The sequence below is a fragment of the Salminus brasiliensis genome, chromosome 1 (assembly GCF_030463535.1).
Source record: "Salminus brasiliensis chromosome 1, fSalBra1.hap2, whole genome shotgun sequence".
NCBI classification, from domain to species: domain Eukaryota; kingdom Metazoa; phylum Chordata; class Actinopteri; order Characiformes; family Bryconidae; genus Salminus; species Salminus brasiliensis.
In genome coordinates this window covers 98,539,266-98,547,119 of record NC_132878.1, presented here as the reverse complement: position 1 = coordinate 98,547,119, position 7,854 = coordinate 98,539,266, and the positions used below count along the sequence as shown (strand labels likewise).

The following is a 7,854-nucleotide window of genomic DNA, read 5'->3' as shown; positions in this document are numbered from 1 at the left end:
TTAGAAGGGGTGTCCACAAACATTTGGACATGTAGTGTAAACATCACATTATATTTATACAATGGAATAATTAGAACTTAATTGATCTTCTGTTACACACTGATCTCTCCTCTAATGTGCAGAATTAGAAGAGCGGGGCGGTTCTGTCATCTGTTTAATTTATGAAGATCAAAGAAGCTCCTCAGGTGAGATCAGTCAGATCACCTCTACTGAAGATCAGATGAAGATCAGACCCCAGGTCTTTCAATGTGCTCAGAAACACAGAGGGTTTCATAGGGTGTCCTCACTTTTTCACATGCCAGTACTTTGGAGAGGTGCTGCTCTCCAGGCCCAGGTCTCGGGTCAGCGCTGGGGGGGGGCTGAGGGTGCTGGGGGTGCTGGGGGTGCTGGGGGGGCTGCGTGGAGACGGAGCTGCTCTACAGCTGAGGTAGCACCTTTATTTTAGGAGCCATGAGCTTCCTGTGTTACACTCTCTAACGGCAGTAAAGGTGTTACTCCTACAGTGAAGCTGCAGCACACACACACACACACACACACACACACACAGTGCTGGATCTGTTTATGAAGGTGTTATAAGGTATATTATAACTGTTGTAACCCTTTATTGGTGTGTTTGACTGTTTATTAAGACTCTGTGTAATTTAAGGTGTTAATAATGTGCTTAATGTTTTTCAGCTTTTACATCCTTAACGCGTGTTATCTGATAATTAATGTGCTATTAATGAGTTATTAATGAGTTATTAATGTGTTATTAATGAGTTATTAAGGAGTTATTAATGTGTATTATAACATTATAACATGTGTTCTTGTGTATTACTGTGATCTTAATGTGTAAAGGTGCTTCATATGTTTTAACGGTTGGAGTAGCACCTTTACTTTCCTGTGTTACACACACACACACACACACACACACACAGTTCATCAGAAGTGAAGTACATGTCTGTTTCTGAAGGAGTTTCTCTGTTTATTAAGGAGATTAATGTGTTTATAACTGTTTACTTGTTTATGAAGGTGTTGTGTGTTTATTAAGAATTATGGATGTGTGTGTGTGTGTGTGTGTGTGTGTGTGTGTGTGTGTGTGTGTGTGTTCTGCATGTTTGTTTATTATACGTATGTGTGTGTTCCTGGTGTTTGTTCTGCATGTGCGTGTGTTCTGTGCATGTGTGTGTGTTCTGTAAATGTGTGTGTGTTCTACATGTTTGTGTATTATATATATATATATATATATATGTGTGTGTGTGTGTGTGTGTGTGTGTGTGTGTGTATGTTATGTGCATGTGTATATTCTGTATGTGTGAGTGTGTTCTGCATGTTTGTGTATTCTGTAAGTGTGAGTGTGTTCTGTGTATGTGTGTGTTCTGTGTACATGTGTGAGTGTGTTCTGCATGTGTGTGTGTTCTGTGTACATGTGTGAGTGTGTTCTGTGTATGTGTGTGTATTCAGTGTACATGTGTGAGTGTGTTCTGCATGTGTGTGTGTTCTGTGTACATGTGTGAGTGTGTTCTGTGTATGTGTGTGTATTCAGTGTACATGTGTGAGTGTGTTCTGTGTATGTGTGTGTTCTGTGTACATGTGTGAGTGTGTTCTGCATGTGTGTGTGTTCTGTGTACATGTGTGAGTGTGTTCTGTGTATGTGTGTGTTCTGTGTACATGTGTGAGTGTGTTCTGCATGTGTGTGTATTCAGTGTACATGTGTGAGTGTGTTCTGCATGTGTGTGTATTCAGTGTACATGTGTGTGGGTGTGTGTGTGTGTGTGTTCTGCATGTGTGTGTGTGTGTGTGTGGTTCTAATGTGTAATTGTTTTCTTTGTAAATTGTGTTTCCGATCCGTGTGTGTGTGTGTGTGTGTGTGTGTGTGTGTGTGTGTGTGTGTGTGTGTTGGTGGTGTGCGTATGTGTAGAGGGTGTGGCTTGGTCTCGGTTGCCCCGCCCCATCCCCGTCTGCAGGCTTTACTGTGGCTCACACACTCTCCGCTCTGAGCTCAGGATGGACACACACTGCAGAGCAGGACCCGTGAAGAGCACACACACAGGTAAGCCTCACCTGTTCACACCTGTCTGTTCACACCTGCTCTCACACTGCCTACCGCACTTTCACACTGGAGCAGCAGCACCCTGCTCCTGCAGGACTGCGCGCGTGCGTGCGTGTGTGTGTGTGTGTGTGTGCGCGCGCGTGTGTGCGCGTGCACGGGTGCGTGTTGAGTGTGTTCTGTCTGATCTAGTTGTAAGTAAGTGTGTGCACGCGCTTAAGGAATAAAGGTTCCAAAAAGGGTTCTCGGGAAATCAGCAGAACCCAAAGAAAGAACCCTGTCAGTGGAAGGTTCTTTAAACCCGTGTCTGTAGGTGAGCGCGAGAGTTTTAGAACCTAGAATTTAAGACATTATCTAGAACCATTTAAAAGCTGTGACTGATAGAAGTGATAGATTGGCAGAATTTCGGTCTGATTGCTGTGAAAATGACTCTGATATTGATTAATATGATCATGATGATAATTAGCTCGCGCTGCTCCATGAATTACTATGACTGGATATGATTATTAGAGATATTATTAGTGATAAATGAGTGAATATGAAAGTGAGCTGTGTGTCCAGACCAAAATATGACCCCAAAAAAAATACTGAAAATATCTCTACATTAATTTACATTAATTAAACAGCGCGTGGCAGCTCTGTGTGAATGATTACATTATTGATTAATTTAATGCAGACCGTTTTAACACTGCAGATAAAGAGGAGCTAAAGTCTGGCTTTAATACAAATGTTTATAAAAGTGAAGAAATTAATTTATATTCTGTTTTAGGAGATCTGTGGTTTCTGTGACTAGCTGTTAGCATGACTAGCCTCCTGCACTCAAACACAACCTGAAAACACCTGAAAATAAAACCACAATAAAACCAGAATAAAAACACAATAAAACCAGAATAAAACCAGAATAAACCAGAATAAACCAGAATAAAACCAGAATAAACCAGAATAAAACCAGAATAAAAACACAATAAAACCAGAATAAAACCAGAATAAACCAGAATAAACCAGAATAAAACCAGAATAAACCAGAATAAAACCAGAATAAAAACACAATAAAACCAGAATAAAAACACAATAAAACCAAAATAAAACCAGAATAAAACCAGAATAAACCAGAATAAAACCAGAATAAAAACACAATAAAACCAGAATAAACCAGAATAAAACCAGAATAAAAACACAATAAAACCAGAATAAAACCAGAATAAAAACACAATAAAACCAAAATAAAACCAGAATAAAAACAGAATAAAACCAGAATAAACGCAGGTTTAAACGCAGTCCAGGATGTTTTTACATCTAAATGTTGTTTAGTAGATTCAGTCATTTTTACTTAATTACGACTTCAAATCAAGCTAATTCAGCGGAGCCCTGAAAAGCTAATATATACACACATTATTATTATTATTATTATTATTATTATTATTATTAAGTTTTATTTATTTATTATTATTATTATTATTGTTATTATTATTATTGTTGTTGTTGTTGCCGGGAAGTGATTCAGTCGCCTGTCTACCGTATGGTCAGTGTGTCGCCTGCCCAGTCCTCAGGCTTCAGAATCATGAATCATAATTCATGGCTTGTCTGATTTGTCTGATTGTACCCCTCCACCCTCCTCTCAGCTCAGACCGACCCGCTGCTCTTCACACCGTCCCTAACCTCCATATTCCAGCGATCCAGAACAGAGTCGACTGCCTGAATCCAGAACTCGGGAATCGGAGTCGACTCTGGCGTTGGACGCGATTCCACCGGTTCACTGACTGTTTGGGGAAGCGCGGGTGTCTCGCGCTGCTCACTGACCTCAGAGCGGGTCAGACAGCGGGTCAGAAAGCGGGTCAGACAGCGGTAAATACCATCAGTCCAGTCAGAACTGATGAAACAGAGCCGGCGGGAGCGAGCGGGAGCTCCGGCCCGGCTGAGGAGAGGCAGGGGGTCGCCGCGCGCGGGTGTGTGTGTGTGTGTGTGTGTGTGTGTGTGTGTGTGTGTGTGTGCAGGGCTGATTATCACATTATTATTATATTTTTGGAATCAAATAATTCATTTAGTGGAATCGACTCCATCCGTTCCTTTGGTTTGGACTCGTTGGGATCAGAGTCGACTCCAGCACGAGGTTCTGATCCAGTCAGCGAGGTTCTGGCTGGTGTTCTCTGACACTCCTGACCTCTCTCCTCTCTCAGAGCCCGCAAACACACCGCCCGGACTTAACACACCAATTAAACAATTAATTTAAATACAATTAAATCATTACAATTTAAATAAAACTGCTGCTTTACAATTACATTACATTACAAATACTAAATCAATAAACTGATCAGTTTAGTTCGACACAGAGAGGGAAGTAAACTCTGTATTTAGTATTAATTTAGTATAGATTAAAGATGATGATATTAATATTATTGTTATTGTTATTGTTATATTATTATATTATATATTAAGATATAATATTATCAGTGTTGTTGTTTGAGTGGAGGAGGAACAGGGGGTTTGGATCCATCACCTCATTCTGACAGCTGCTGTTTCAGAAATTACATTAAAGTAAAAATGTAAAACAATTAAAAACAAACAAAAAAATTAAAGTTAAACAACAAAGCAACACACACTACACACACACACACTATATACACACACACACTATACACACACACAAACACACTCTACACACACACACTCTACACACACTCTACACACTATATATACACACACATACACTCCACACACACTATACACACACACTCTACACACACTCTATACACACACACACACACACACACACTCTCTCTATTTACACCACTGCTCTGGTAAAATCAGGTAAATGTAGGGGTTTGATATAATCTGAATATTTACATTATTTACTAGAGACGCTGAACAGGTGTGTGTTCAGGTGTAGTGTGTGTTCAGGTGTAGTGTGTGTTCAGGTGTAGTGTGTGTGTGTGTGTATAAGTGTATAAATACATATTTTAATAATTGTATTATAATGATTGTAAATAACACAAGGTAAAGGAAAATGAGCATATACACATTTAAAACTGATACAACGAACAAACAAATATAAACATATATATATATTAATATTAATATTAATGTTTATAACCTGCTTAAAATCTAGCAGTAAATATATATATATTTATACTTTATATATTTACTACTAATAATATATGAATTATTCTAGTGATAATAATATTCACACAGTATGTAAACAGGGCTGTTTTGCTCAGTAAATCTGATAAATACAAACATGCGTTTTCACAATACATGAACAATTAAAACAGATGTGTAAATATATATATATATATATATCTGCCTTTTATTCAAACGCTTGTAAGAAAGATATCGTGAAAATTATGATGTACATAAACACAGATAAAATACTAAATATATATATAATGTTTTTAAAGAAGTTAATCTGCTTAAAATAAACCAATAAACTAATAAACTTGTGAAGAACACAGCGTTAAATAGTCAGGACCAATTACCGTGTGTGTGTGTATATATATATATATATATAACTAATAGAAACTATATGTGTATATTATATATATATATAACTAATAGAAACTATATGTGTATATTATATATGTATAACTAATAGAAACTATATGTGTATATTATATATATATATAACTAATAGAAACTATATGTGTATATTATATATATATATAACTAATAGAAACTATATGTGTATATTATATATATATATAACTAATAGAAACTATATGTGTATATTATATATATATATAACTAATAGAAACTATATGTGTATATTATATATATATATAACTAATAGAAACTATATGTGTATATTATATATATATATAACTAATAGAAACTATATGTGTATATTATATATATATATAACTAATAGAAACTATATGTGTATATTATATATATATATAACTAATAGAAACTATATGTGTATATTATATATATATAACTAATAGAAACTATATGTGTATATTATATATATATATAACTAATAGAAACTATATGTGTATATTATATATATATAACTAATAGAAACTATATGTGTATATTATATATATATAACTAATAGAAACTATATGTGTATATTATATATGTATAACTAATAGAAACTAACTCTATGTACAGATGTGTGTATATATGTTAATTTTGACTAAATCAGCTGTTTAAAGGGCAGTAGTGAAGGGCAGTGTTCACTGCAGTGTGTAGAGAGTAGAGTTATATAGATGTAATCTATAAACACAGAAATGCTCTTTTTATTTATAGAAATTAATCTGTTCAAAATAAAATAATAAAAACACAGCGCAGCAAAGAGGACAGAGAATACCACACACACACACACACACACACACACACACACACACACACACACACACACATATATATATATATAAACATATACAAATACATATATATATATAATCAAATATATAAACATATACAAACATATATAATCAATTATATAATCAAATAAAAAGTAACAAACAGTGTATATATTATGTGTATATATTATTTTTATTAATTAAGTAAACCCAGTAGACTGGACCAATAGAAATGCTCCACGTGACTGAATTACCTGTTCTTATTGATCTCCTCCTGTAGAGCTGTCAGTCAATCAGGAATCAGAATAACTGATCAGTTATCAATAAGACCTCGGGATGATCTGAAGCTGTAGTAAATACACGCTTTTCATCGGCGCGCGCACAGCCAGCCTCTCGCGCTGAAAGCCCCTATTGCTCGCGCGCTGATCTTTATTAATGGTTCTGCTTATTAATGATCTGTATGTAATCAGCGCGTGACTTCAGATCGCCACGCTATTTCAGCGCGAGTTCCCCGCCGCTCCGCAGCGCGCGCGCGTGTGAATGTGTGTGTGTGTGTGTGTGTGTGTGTGTTAGCAGAAAATCGGCTCGAGCCACTCGAGCCCAGTTTCACTGCTGTAGAGGCTGTGAGGACACACACACACACACACACACACACACACACTCACACACACACACACACACACACACACACTCATCATAACAACAATAATATTAACATCAATATCAGCAATAATAATAATAATAACGAAATAATAACACATTAATAATAATAACAAAATATTAACAATATAATAATAATAATAATACAATATTAACAATATAATAATAATAATAATAATAATATTAAAATAGTAATAATAATAATATATTAACAATATAATAATAATAATAATACAATATTAACAATATAATAATAATAAAATATTAACAATATAATAATAATAAAATATTAACAATATAATAATAATAATAATAATAATAATAATAATAATGTAATTTTCCCTAAAAGGTCTAATTACAACGAATTTCGCTCAGCTACCAATCAAAAGAAAGCCACGCCCTGCTTTTTCCAACAAAAGAAATGATCTGTAAAGCCCCCTATTTCCAATAAATTATAATAATTTGTAAAACCACGCCCCCTGTTTCCAAACAAATAAGAATGTTCTGTAAAAACACACTTCAAGATTTTAAAAATATTATAATAACCTATAAGCCACGCCCCTTTCCCAAATCAATCAGACTATTCTGCAAATCTGAATAGACAAGAAGGCAAGCCCCCTGTTCCACAAATCAGATTATTCCACAAAGCCACGCCCAGATTCCCACAAACAAATCAGAATCGTCTGTAAAGTCACACTTCACCTTTTAAAAAGAATAGAATAAACTGTAAGCCACGCCTCCTGTTTATTAACCATTAGGAATTAATTGTAAAGCCACACCCCTTGTTCGTAAGCAATTAAGCCACGCCCCAATTCTAAAACAAATCAGAATAAAATTGATTGTTAGCCACACCCCCTTTTTAAA

At 35.3% G+C, this 7,854-nt stretch overlaps 1 protein-coding gene across 1 annotated transcript in view; it reads left to right on the top strand.

Moving 5' to 3' along the window:
• The first annotated feature begins 1,973 nt into the window (after nt 1-1,973).
• Nucleotides 1,974-7,854, top strand: part of eomesb (eomesodermin homolog b) — an 18,032-nt gene continuing 12,151 nt past the window's right edge. The window contains exon 1 of the mRNA XM_072692572.1: nt 1,974-2,032. The gene's annotated coding sequence lies outside the window, so the exon portion shown is untranslated. The remainder of the gene's footprint in view (nt 2,033-7,854) is intronic.